Below are 13,180 nucleotides of genomic sequence, written 5' to 3'. Positions count from 1 at the left end.
GCGCCTAGCAAGCATGCAAGGCCTAGCCTTGCGATGCTTGGGCGCATGGCTTTCTAGCATATGCCCAAGCACCTAGCACGCCTAGCATGCTAGGCTTGTGATGAACTAGCTTAGCCTAGCACTCACATGGCTAGGGCAATGTGATGCTACGGCTATGCTAATACTTGTTGCTTGTGATTTTGCGACGCTCGGTCTCGACGCCCTAGGCTCGATATCCGATGTATGTGTTCGTAAAACTCTAACGACTCATCGAATCCTTCGGATTGATTCGTCGTTTCGGATCGGTTGTTCGATTGGGTTCGACCCGAAGGGTTCAGTTAAGATTAAGCTATAATATTAATTGTACATTAATATTACTGATCGGAAGCGGCCACCACCTAGGCATTTCGATTACTTGACCTTACTGAAGAATTAGCTCTATAATAATTTTGAACCCTCTATTAGAATGATACACTTATTGAAAGGACACCATTCCTTTCAATCTCCCACTTGTCCTTCCGGACAAGTGTGCATACAGTGTATAGCCTATTTCCTATGTTGCTTAATGTCTCTTCGTGAACTATAAGTTAAGATTCATCGTCATCCTTATTACGTTCAGAAGTGTTTCTCGATCTCCGAGTTCGACTGTCAATAAGCAGATGATTTCTAAAATCCATCTAAGCACGACCATGCATTTTCACAGTCTCGCTCTTCGAGTGGCCTTGTAAACAACAAAGACATGTTCCCTATTGTTAATAGGGGGACATTCCCAGTCTTGTACTGTAAGTTTTTCTTACTAAGAGGACCTAATCTCCCGAGTGTTCTTTTTATGATCCCCACTTACGACAGACGTTAGGCAACATCAAAGAGACTAGTACTCAAACAAGAAAACTTCACAATACTCATGGTTGAGGAAACAGGTTCCGATAGCTATAATGTGAAATGTACTTATAACAATTTTGAATCTATTAAAGTACTCTAATAGGTGTATCCAGTGCAGTTCTAAACTAGCACTTGTGCAAATGATTTATGCCCATTACGTCCTTGCAGCACAAGAAATGGTGCTGTAAATCATACTACACACTAATCTCTAATGGTCATCAATCGTCCATTAGTTAGATGACCTTGATTAGGGATAATTTTCGATTTAAATATTCAATGTTCACTTAACAGGTGTTTCCTTATCCAAGACATGGTCTTGATACCCTGATTTGAATATTTCCATAAATCTAATGGACTCATTATTTAATTCTACACCATAATTAAATAGCAATGGAGTGAATAGAAAATATAAAATTCATTACTCCATAAATGAATGGTTTCAATATAGTGTTTTACATCAAAACGACTAGTTTAATTAAAACACATGTACAGGGAATTTCAAAGCAAATCTCCAACGTGCTTGATTCCCATTTCCTCAATGTGTTTGTTGTGCTTCACTTGAGGCAGAGGTTTAGTCAAAGGATCGGCCACATTATCATCTGTTCCGATCTTGCAAATTCTGATTTCACCTTCGGATTTCCATTCCTTAATCATGTGAAATTGCCTTTGGACATGTTTGACCTTCTGGTGCTCTCTTGGCTCTCTAGCCTGAGCGATAGCACCATTGTTATCACAGTAGAGATTTATCGGACCCTTGATGGAGGGTACAACACCAAGTTCACTAATGAACTTGCGAATCTAAACAGCCTCCTTAGCGGCTTCTAAAGCCGCTAAGTAATCGGCTTCAGTTGTAGAATCTGCAGTGGTGCTTTGCTTGGCACTTTTCCACCTAAACGCTCCTCCATTTAGGCAAAATATGTACCCTGACTGTGACTTGAAGTTGTCTTTATCAGTCTGGAAGCTAGCGTCGGTGTAACCTTTAACAACCAGTCTTTATGGCCACCATAGACCAGGAATTTATCCTTGTTCCTTTTCAGGTACTTTAGGATATTCTTGGCCGCAGTCCAATGCGCCTCTCTTGGGTCTAATTGGTATCGGCTCGTAGCGCTTAAAGCATACGATACATCTGGCCTGGTACATATCATGGCATACATGATTTATCCAATTAGCGAACCATATGGAATCTGATTCATTCTCTCTCGCTCAACAGGTGTTTGCGGACATTGTTTCTTGCTGAGAGTCACGCCATGGGACATGGGTAGGTGCCCTCTTTTGGTATTCTCCATGTTGAATTGTGCCAGTATTTTATCAATGTAAGTACTCTGGCTCAATCCAATCATCCTCTTAGATCTATCCCTATAGATCTTGATGCCCAATATGTACTGTGCCTCTCCTAAATCCTTCATTGAAAAGCACATTCCCAACCAGCCCTTTACGGACTCTAGTAATTTTGTGTTGTTTCCAATGAGCAGTATGTCATCGACATATAGGACTAGGAATACGATGTCACTCCCACTGACCTTCTTGTAGACACAAGACTCATCTGGATTCTTGATAAACCCAAACTTACTGATGGCTTCATTAAATCGCAGGTTCCAACTTTTGCTTGCCTGCTTTAGTCCATAAATGGACTTCTTAAGCTTGCATACCTTTCCAGCGTTGCTTGGATCAATAAAACCTTCCGGTTGTGTCATATACACAGTTTCTTCCAAAATCCCATTAAGGAAGGAGGTTTTGACATTCATTTGCCATATTTCATAATCGTAATATGCAGCAATCGCTAGGATAATCTGGACAGGGTTTAGCATTGCAACATGTGAAAAGGTTCATCATAGTCAATCACGTGGATTTGTCTATAACCTTTTGCCACCAGTCTAGCCTTGTATATTGATACATGTCCATCTTTGTCTGTCTTCAATTTGAAGATCCATTTGCAGCCGATAAGTGTGTAACCCTTGGGCAAATTCACCAAGTCCCAGACTTGATTTTCAGACATGGAGTCCATCTCGTATTTCATGTCCTCTTGCCATTTAGCATAGTCTGGGCTCGTCATAGCTTGTTTGTATGTCGCTAGCACATCACTATCCATAACTAGGATGTCCTGATCATTGGTTAAGACAATACCAAGGTATCTGTCTGGTTAAGATCTTGGCCATAGCGACCTACGAAGGGTAATGGGTTGAGCATTTACATTGTATGTTTGATTCTAACCAATCTTCTCATGCGCTTCCAAAGCACTTAGATTGTCAGTTTTATCAGGTTGACATTGTTGCTCGTCCTCTCGAACTTCATCGAGTTCGATTTTCCTCCCACTTGTCATTTTAGAAAGGTGTTCCTTCTCCACAAAGACACCATCACGAGCAACAAACACTTTATTCTCGGATTTATTGTGGAAGTAATACCCTTTGGTTTCTTTTGGGTAGCCCACGAAGAAACACTAGTCTGATTTGGGGTGAAGTTTGTCCGAAATTAATCGTTTGACATATACTTCGCATCCCCAAATCTTGAGAAAAGACAACCTAGGAGGTTTCTTAATCCATAATTCATATGGAGTCTTTTCAACAGCTTTTGACGAAGCTCGGTTTAGTGTTAGTGTCGCGGTTTGTAGTGCATGTCCCCAGAAAGAAATAGGAAGTTCACTAAGACCCATCATTGATCAAACCATGTCTAACAAGGTTCGATTCCTCCATTCAGACACTCCGTTCCATTGAGGAATTCCGGGAGGTGTTAGCTATGAAAAAAATACCATTTTCTTTCAAGTGATCGTCAAATTCATGGCTCAAATATTCGCCACCTCAATCCAATCAAAGTGCTTTAATTTTTTTGCCAAAGTTGATTCTCAACTTCTCTCAGAAATTCTTTAAATTTCTCAAAAGATTCAGATTTATTCGACATTAGGTAGACATAGCCATATCTACTAATGTTTGTTAACGAAGGTGAATTCTTAGGGGTCTTGGTTTAAGTAGTGGTATCAACTTTTGTCTAATCATATGTCAAAATCATGCAATTTTTATTGAACATATATTTGCAAGACAATTTTTGAAACAACCATTGTCTAAGTCTTACATTCAAAATAACTAGGTGTCCAACACCATAGATCATAGTATGTTCAAGAGCATGATGACACTAAGATTAGTTTAATTACATGTCATAGACAAAATAGTGCATGCAAGCACGATAAAAAAACCATCTTCGTCATCTACTTGTCCTTGCACGAACACTTGATAAGCTTCTCACTTGGTCCCTGAAAAGGCAACATATAGTGAGTCATACTTGGTATCTAATACCTATGATAAGCTTTTACACAAGTGTTAATGAAGATACCTGAGGCAGATGCTACATTCCTCTCCTTTTCAACCTGGAAGAGCTTGCATTCTCTCTTGTAGTGGCCTTTCCCACCACAATAGAAGCATCGCATCTTTGCCTTGACCTTCTTGAACTCTCTTCTCCTCGCTCTTAAGGGCCTCTCGGTCACTCCATGGGCGGTGGCTCGGCTAAGTAGTTGTACCACCTCCATTAAAGACCGTGTCTCCTTTCCCGCTGCTATATGCTCTCTAAGTGCATCATAGCCCGAGTGGAGTGAAGCAAGAAATATATGCCCCGCCATCTCATCCTCTGATGACATTCCGAGAAGCTGCATGTGTTTGAAGAGCCTAATCATTCCAAGCACATAGGGTCGGAGGGGCATGCCGGGTCTCAATTTGGCATTGTAGACCTTTGTCCAAAGCCGGAGCCTTTCCTTAGCAAGACAACCCAAATTCGGTGGCTTTATCTTCATGTTTGAGAGTGATCTAGTCAAATCAAACACAAGTCCATCATAGTTTCCATTGTCACTCTTGGTGACTCTCACATTGACAACGTCCTCAAGGGCTTTGAGGAACATGTCTGGAAGGTAGGAGGAAAGGCTTTCCTTCCAATCTTCCGGGATGGAATTAGCCATAAGTCGTGAGATTTTCATGCAATTGGAAGACCATTCTTCATGAGCCTCATCGGTCATGATCCCCTTAGAGATGATGTTTGGAATGGGAGTGTCAAGAGTGTACTCCAATGAACAATTCTGAAGAGTTTTCCTGAGTTCCTTCTCCCACTCCTTGAAATTGACCAAGTTAAGGCAAAAAGCCAACTTGTCGGGGAGTTTCAGGCACATAGAATTGTTGTTTGAGTTACTTGCAGACATGTTTCTACAATTGAAAGAATTTGAAATAAAAAACCATTCATATAATCAATAAGTTTGAAATTTAAAAGCGTTCATACAAATTTTCAATCTTATTGAGCATTTTTATCCACGCATTAATATTTGTCCCTTTTAGGCGAGAATAAAATGATTCTGAGATCCTAAAGATCAAGAAATGATTAAGAATGCTTTTGCTTGTCTTAACATTAAATATCTTAAGGTAAGCAATACAATTGCTAATAGCTCTAAGCTACTCTCGGTTTGATAAAATGTCGCATCTAATGCATTCTTGACATTTTATCTATTTTGCCACGACATCTAAGGACTCCTTACTTATATCGTTGAGCTTAACCAAGACCAACTCGTATACCTAGTATACCCTACGTTCCTAAGGAAGTAGTGATGCCTCGCTTTGGCATAGCCCATCACATACGCGCATTAGTTCGGTAAGTGTTGTTCTTGGAACGGCAAATTTTAGCTTAATATTTTAAGGGACCTAGGGTTTCTATGTTGGTTGATTTAAGTGAACTTAACTAATCATCGCACATATCAAAATCCTAAACATGCATCTATATATATATATATATATATATATATGAACATAACAACAATATATATAAGGCATAAATATGATGCATTTGGCAACTAGCATGATCCCTTGAAATCTTCGAATCTTCAAGGGTCTTCATCTTGGCTCGTCTTATTCGAAACGCCGTCATGAGACATCTTCGCCAAGACACTAATTACTAGTTACTACGACTAAGATTAATCTAAAGTACAAAAATACTTAACGGTACGCAGACCGTATTTAGATTTACAAAAATACATAACGGAACGCAGTCCGTATTTTCTATCCTAGTCGGGTCCCACTAGTTGCCATTTTCTCAAAACCTATTTTGAAACAATCTTTCATTCACTCATTCACTATTTGTGATGGCCCATGCGTTTTACGAGATAAAACAAGTAAACACGCAAAACTAGTAACTAACTTAGGTGGTTAATCCGATTAACACGCCTAATTAAAACTAGTCAAAGTTGTTTAATAAATTATGTTTTATTAAGGCGCAATTTGTTCACGTAATAGCTAAGCTCCCACTAAATTCCGCTTCCAACTTAATTAATCCAATTAATTAAGTCGGTTTAACCCATAATTTGTCAAAATTTTGTAAGAGCCGGAAAAACCGAGGTTTAACCATGTTAAAATAATTACATAAATATTTTAAAACGGCAAAATTTTCGTAAAACACATAGCCCGAAATTAAGTAAAAAACAACCCACTCATTTCCTTGTGGGTTGCGCACCATGGCGGCTAGGCAGCCCATGGCATGTGCGCGATGCTTGGTGCTAGCATGCTGCGCCCAGCATAGCACATTATGCTGGCTAGCACCAGCTGCTTGCAACGCATGCTGCGCATGCTGGCTCTCATGCTGGCGCCTGCCAGCAAGTGGTGGGCTGGCTGGGGCTTGCTGCCATGCTGCCCTGCAGCATCCAACAACCTAGGCCACTTCCCAAGCACCAGCGCACTAGCATCCCCTTGCCACACAGCAACGCCATTTCGAGGCTTAGCCCCTGTGCGCACCATAGGCAGCCACATGCGGGCTGCGTGGGCAACCCGGCTAGCCTTGGTGGCTCTTGGGGTTTTTGCCTCATTTTGCGTGCATTTTTCTCAAGATTATAATCCCGATATACTTGTGATGTAAAATTAATCTGAATTTATTTTAGAATTAATTTAGGGAAAAATGAAAATAAAATAAGTCCAACTTAATTAAATTAAATTTTAATGGTGCACAAGCCTAAATTTCTAATATCACCTTGGAATATTTTAGGTCTTTCTTGATGCTTAAAATTGAAAAAGCTATGTTCATAATTAATTTAACCAATATGCAAATTAATAATGGATTTTGACAAATAGGGAGTTGGAAAAATAAAACAATCATCCAATGAAAAAATTTTCAACTTTTAAACTTGTGTAAAATAACAAGATTACATCTTCTAATATGAAGATTAATAAAAAATAATCACAAGGATTTCAACTTTAAGGATTTTAATCAACCAAATATGAAAAAATCCAAAGTTAGTTCAACATGGAATTTAGAGTCAAGATTCCAACCATTTAAACATTTAAAGATTGGATCTTTAACATGCTAGGAACATTAACATTACACATTCACAATAAACATTCACTCATTAATGCAATTTATTTGCAGAATTATGAAAAACAAGTTTATGTGAAAAAGAACATATCAACTTAAGCACATATTATAACTCCAAAATCATGCTTAAAAGATATTTAAATTGCAGTAGGTTAGAGATGCAATAATGCATTTAATCTACCCTTGACATGCTTGCATTAATCAAGGCATAAAAGATTTAAAATTTTCGTGAAAACGAAAAAACCCTCAAAAAATTGGGTTTCTGGTTCGAATTTTGCTTAAGGACATCCCTTAAAGAGCGTTGAAACCGATTTAGAACGTCAATTCCACCCAAAAAAACACTATTTTGGAGCCAAAATCCGAGTTCTTAGGCCAAAAACAGAAAAATACAAGATTAAAACTATTTTAAAAGCGTACTTCTAATCTAATTAGAAAAGCAAAACCAGAAATTAAATCTACTTTAAAACACCTTAATTAATAAAAATTGCAATAATTAAAAGGAGCACGGCTCCGATACCGCTGTAGGGTTACGTAGAGACCCACTCTATGCGGAAGGAAACCCACCAAGACTCGCCCCAATAACTAAAGTAGTAAAAGCATGCAAAACATAATTAAGAGAAAAGGGAGAAAGAATTATACCCTAGACGCGTGCTTAGCTCACCAAAAGAGTTCTTACTTGAACCCCGCAATCGCAAGGTCTCCGACGGCTCGTACCCACGAACCCCGACCTGAGCGATCCAAGTCCCGAAGGTTAGTCGGGACTCGATCAAATAAAAAGGGAGTTTTACGAACTTAAGGCTTTCTCAACTATTGGAGATACCTTTTGAGTTCTACTCAAGTTGTGTATTCTCAAAATCCCAACCAAGGGGTATTTATAGAGAATGGGGACTTGAATCCCATTTAATTATCAATGTGGGATCATGTGCAATTGCAATAATTTATTTAATCCAAAATAAATTATTAAGCAAATGCAATCACATAGCAACAAGTGGCAAGAGGAGAGAATGGGTTAGGTGAGGACCATATCCCATGGGGGGACCATTGCCTTGCTCCCTAAGGGAAGCCTTGAGGCCTTGGTCCCCACCTCTCCTAATCCGTCATAAGGGTAGCTGTGCTGGCAGCCTGCCTTGGCTGCCAGCTGGCTCCTGGCACCAAGGCTGGGCAGCCAGCCAGCTTGTTGTGCCAGCACGCACTAGCCCAGCACGCCCAGCATATGCGTGCTGCTGGTTTGCTGGGCGATGCTTAGCGTAATGTTGTTTCCTAGTCAACGCACACACAAGCATAGCCTTGCTGGCTGGTGCGTAGTGCTGGCCCAGGGCATTCGCACTCAACGCGTAGCCAGCACGCGTGCTGCTAGCGAGCCACGCGTGTTGGGCATTGCCTCACCAGCCACACGCACAAGCACGCTTTTGCTTGGTGCTATGCTAGCGATGAACACGCACATGTTGATGCTGCCTAGTGCTATGCTATGTGCTGTGGTGGTGCGATGAGCGATGCTAGGCCTTGCCTAGCGCTAGCGCCTAGCATGCAAGCAAGGCCTAGCCTTGCGATGCTTGGGCGCATGGCTTGCTAGCATATGCGAAAGCACCAAACACGCCTATCATACTAAGCTTGCGATGAACTAGCCTAGCCTAACACTCACATGGCTAGGCTAATGTGATGCTACGGCTACGCTCGTACTTGTTTGTGATTTTACGACACTCGGTATGGACGCCGTAGGATCGATATCCGACGTCTGTGTTCGTAAAACTCCAACGACTCATCGAATCCTTCGGATTGATTCGTCGTCTCGGATCGATTGTTTTATTGGGTTCGACCCGAAGGATTAAGTTAAGATTAAGCTGTAATATTAATTGTACCTTCATATTACAGATCGGAAGTGGCCTCCACCTAGGCATTTCGATCACTTGACCTTACTGAAGAGTTAGCTTTGTAATAGTTCTGAACCCTCTATCAGAATAATAATACACTTGTTGGAAGGACACCATTTCTTTTAAATAACAGTCTTTCGGACATGCCTTGTTTAGATCCGTGCGATTAACACACATGCGCCAGGTATCATTTGGCTTTTACACCAAAACATTATTGGCGACCCAGTCGGGAAAGAAGCATTATCGAATGAACCTAGCGTCTAATAGCCTTTTGACTTCTCTCCTCGCCGTGATTCATTTTCTTTTGCCTAACAGGTTTTTTCTTAGGGTCAACAACGAATTAATAAACATCTAGATCCAGACTAATGTCGGACATCTCTTCTACCTCAAAAGCAAAGATATCGTTAAATTCTTTTAGCAAATTTTTAAATTTTGTCCCTAAGTTAGCAAGAGCATCCGTCCCCACCTTAACAGTTCGTTCCAGACGTGACTTGTCTAAAACGATGTCAATATGCTCTCTAGCCGGTTGGGGACGGAGTTCGTCTCACCGTTCGCCGGTCAGTAATTGCTATTGCTTTTTTTTTTTAACAGATACCAGCTAGTCGACTGCTGGTGGGACAGATTTTTATGTTCCTTTTCTTAATCTAAGTCGATCGTCTCAATCTCCCAACCGACTTCAGTAGGCTTGACGTATGAGAGGTAACATTCTCTTGCTACCTTCTGGTCTTCTCTTAGAGAACCGACGTTACCATCATCTCTTTCAAATTTCATTACACATAAGGGAGGGGATTATGACGGCCTTGGATGCATTGAGAGTCGGACGACCTATTATGAGATTATAGGCCGTTAGCTGCTGAACAAACAAGAACCAGACGACCATATTTCGTCCCTCTCCTTTTTCTCCCAGCCGGATGGGTAGGTCAATTTGGCCGACTGGGTGAATGACTCCACTCCCAAAACCAACTAAGGGGTAGACCTCATGCATGCTGCTGCGGTTGTACTTAAGATTTGACAAAAAAGCCCAACCTTGCATTCAACAACCATGGGGTAGTCATGCGACCGACAAACCTTGCCCTAGTCCTTCTCAGTAATGATAACTAAAAGGATCTAGTCGTATCACCTAATCAAAAGAAATTCCTAAGTCCTCTAACTAAAGCAGATAGAGAAGCATGGTTGAATCCACAGGGAAACAACGGACTTTTACGCCTAATAAATTAATATAATCTAAATTACCAAGTAACCAATGTAATTTTATATGAATTAAACTAAAGACAATAATTAAACTTAGCAATTAAAATTAAGAGAAATATCAATATAATAAAGCCTAGGGCATAGGTTCACCAATAAATAATATTCCGGGATGAAGGACAACAATCAATTATTAATGCATAAATTAACCAGTTTTCGCTATGTATTATAATCACAGAATAAACTTAGCGGTATTAAATCGCATCCCTCGCAATCTTGACTTAACCATTGATAAATTAAATTGTCTATTGAAACTAAGCCTTAACATTAATTCTCATCTGTCGAATCTCGAATCAATATTGCAAAACTCTTACAATTAAACTAGGTCTAATATAATTGCATAGCATTAAATCAATCAATAGCAAATTAATTCAAAGCATCAACAATCAATAATAATAAATCATCCCTTCATATTATTTACAGATCCTCATACCTTAGAAATAAATTACTTAACCATAATTAAATCTAAACTAAGGAAAACAATTAAAGAAAACATAATAAATTAAAGCAATAAAATTACTAGAAATAAAAGGGAAGAGAATCGTTACCGAAATAAAAGGAAAATATGAATTGCATAAACCAAAGATTAATAATCTTGAGAGAACAAATTGCTAACAAATCTTCAAACTCAAAATCTGGAATTTAACTAATGAATCACGTCTCAATCTTGTTTAACAAAAGAGTATTTATACTAAGCCAGAAAATCCTAACTTAAACGAAGATGAAAATCAACTGAAAGGAATGGTGTCCTTCCAACAAGTGTATTATTCCGGTAGAGGGTTCAGAATTATTACAGAGGTAATTCTTCAGTAAGGTCAAGTGATCGGAATGCCTAGGTGGAGGCCGCTTCCGATCAGTAATATCAGGGTACAATTGATATTACAGCTTAATCTTAACTGAACCCTTCGGGTCGAACCCAATCGAATCTCCGATCCGAGACGTCAAATTAATCCGAAAGGATTTAATGAGTCGACAGAGTTTTACGAATACAGACGACGGAAATCAAGCTTAGGGCGTCGATACCGAGCGTCGCAAAATTACAAGCAACAAGTATGAGCGTAGTCGTAGCTAGGCTATGCTAGCTCGCAGCATGCCTAGGTGCACCATGTGTGTGCTAGGAGCACCATGGTTTGCTAGGCACCATCGCAGCCTAGGCGCACCCTGGCAGCCCATCGCAAGCTAGCATGGGTGCCTAGGTGCGCATGGTAGCCATCCCAAGCTACCACACTCATCGCAGGCCCATGCGCATCACTAGGCGCACCATGCGTGGCCTAGGATGGCTGGGCACTATCGCAAGCCTAGGCAGTCTATCGCAGGCCCTGGCATCATGCCTAGGTGCTGTCGCAGCCCTATCATGATGCCTGGGCACCATCGCATATCAGCGCAAGGCAGGACCACACGCACACTCCAGGCACAGCCATCGTAGTGCTAGGCACTGGCGCATGTGCGTGCCTCGCATCAAGCACAGCCATAGGCACTGGCGTGTGCTAGTGCGAGGATGGCTAGCAATGCATGTGCGTGTGCTTGCATGTGTGCCTTCGCATGGCAGCACCAAGCACATCGTGCTAGCAATGAGCACCAAGCCCAGCATGCGTGGCTCGCTAGCAGCACACATGCTGGCCCTTTCGTGCATGGTGGGCTGGCTGGGTAGCTGTGCGAGAAGGGACTATGCGAGAGATGGCTGGTGCGAGAGTGTGTGCGAGGGAGTGCTAGGCAGCAGCACCAGGCTAGCATCACTAGCGCCCAGCAGCTCGCAGCGTGCTAGGGCTGATGCGTGCTAGGCCAGTGCGTGCCAGCACAGCTTGCTAACACAACAAGCTGGCAGGCTGCCCAGCCTTGGTGCTAGGCGCCAGCTGGCAGCCAAGGCAGGCTGCCAGCGCAGCTATGCATAGGGTGACAGTTTTGGTGAGGGTGGGGACCAAGCATGGGCAAGGCCTTGAGGAACAAGGCAATGGTCCCCCCACCCATTCATGGTCCTCACCTAACCCTCTCTCTCTATTTGACACTTGTTGTATTGTAATTAGTTTTGTTTAATAATTTATTTTAGAAATAAATTAATTAGCAAAATTCATTCTCCCACATTGGTGGAGGTTGAAATATCAAGGGAACATTTCCCTATAAATACCAAGCTTGGTATTGGGATTTGTTACAACCTTGAGTGGAATTAAAAAGGCAACTCTAGAAAAGAGTAAACCTTTGATTCGTAAAACTCATAGTTATTTTGTCTAGGTCTAGACTAACCTTCAAGACTTAGGACGCTCAGGTCGGGTCGAGGGTACGATCCGTCGGAGATCTCGTCTTTTCGGGATTTTGATGTAAGAGCTCTTTAGGAGCGAAGCACGGGTCAAAGGTATAATTCTTGTCCTTAATCTTGTTTGATTAAGTTAATTATGCTTGTTTAATTGCTTTAATTAAGGGGCGGGTCTTGGTGGGTTTCCTTCCGCGTAGTGTCAGGTCACTACGAAACCCTACATCAACTCCGAAACTCTTGAAGAAACATACGCCCGGCTAGGCGCCTGACTGCCCGACCAGGCACGTCTCCGGATGTTGGCTCTTCTATCTCGCCCGGTCGAGCGAGCCTCTAGGTATGCAACTCCTCTTTCTCTCGCCTAGTCGGGCAAGTCCATCGTGCATATGCTTGGATCCTCGATTTGGACTCTTTTCTTGGCCCAAAATAAATTTCTTCCTAAACCTTTTATAATGTCGGTCCAATGGTTACTTCTTCTCCGTAAAGCCCTTATTCACCGAGCTCGATTAATCTAACACGGTCCTAAGCTTCGAAAAGTGGTCATATGAATGCGCTCCATATCCAATGCTCGTAGTGGCTAAATTATCCCGGGAAATGCTCCTGATGAGTGTCATTTATGGCACTC

The sequence above is a fragment of the Chenopodium quinoa genome, unplaced genomic scaffold (genome assembly GCF_001683475.1).
Source record: "Chenopodium quinoa cultivar QQ74 unplaced genomic scaffold, ASM168347v1, whole genome shotgun sequence".
Lineage (NCBI taxonomy): Eukaryota > Viridiplantae > Streptophyta > Magnoliopsida > Caryophyllales > Amaranthaceae > Chenopodium > Chenopodium quinoa.
This window is presented reverse-complemented; position numbering follows the sequence as displayed.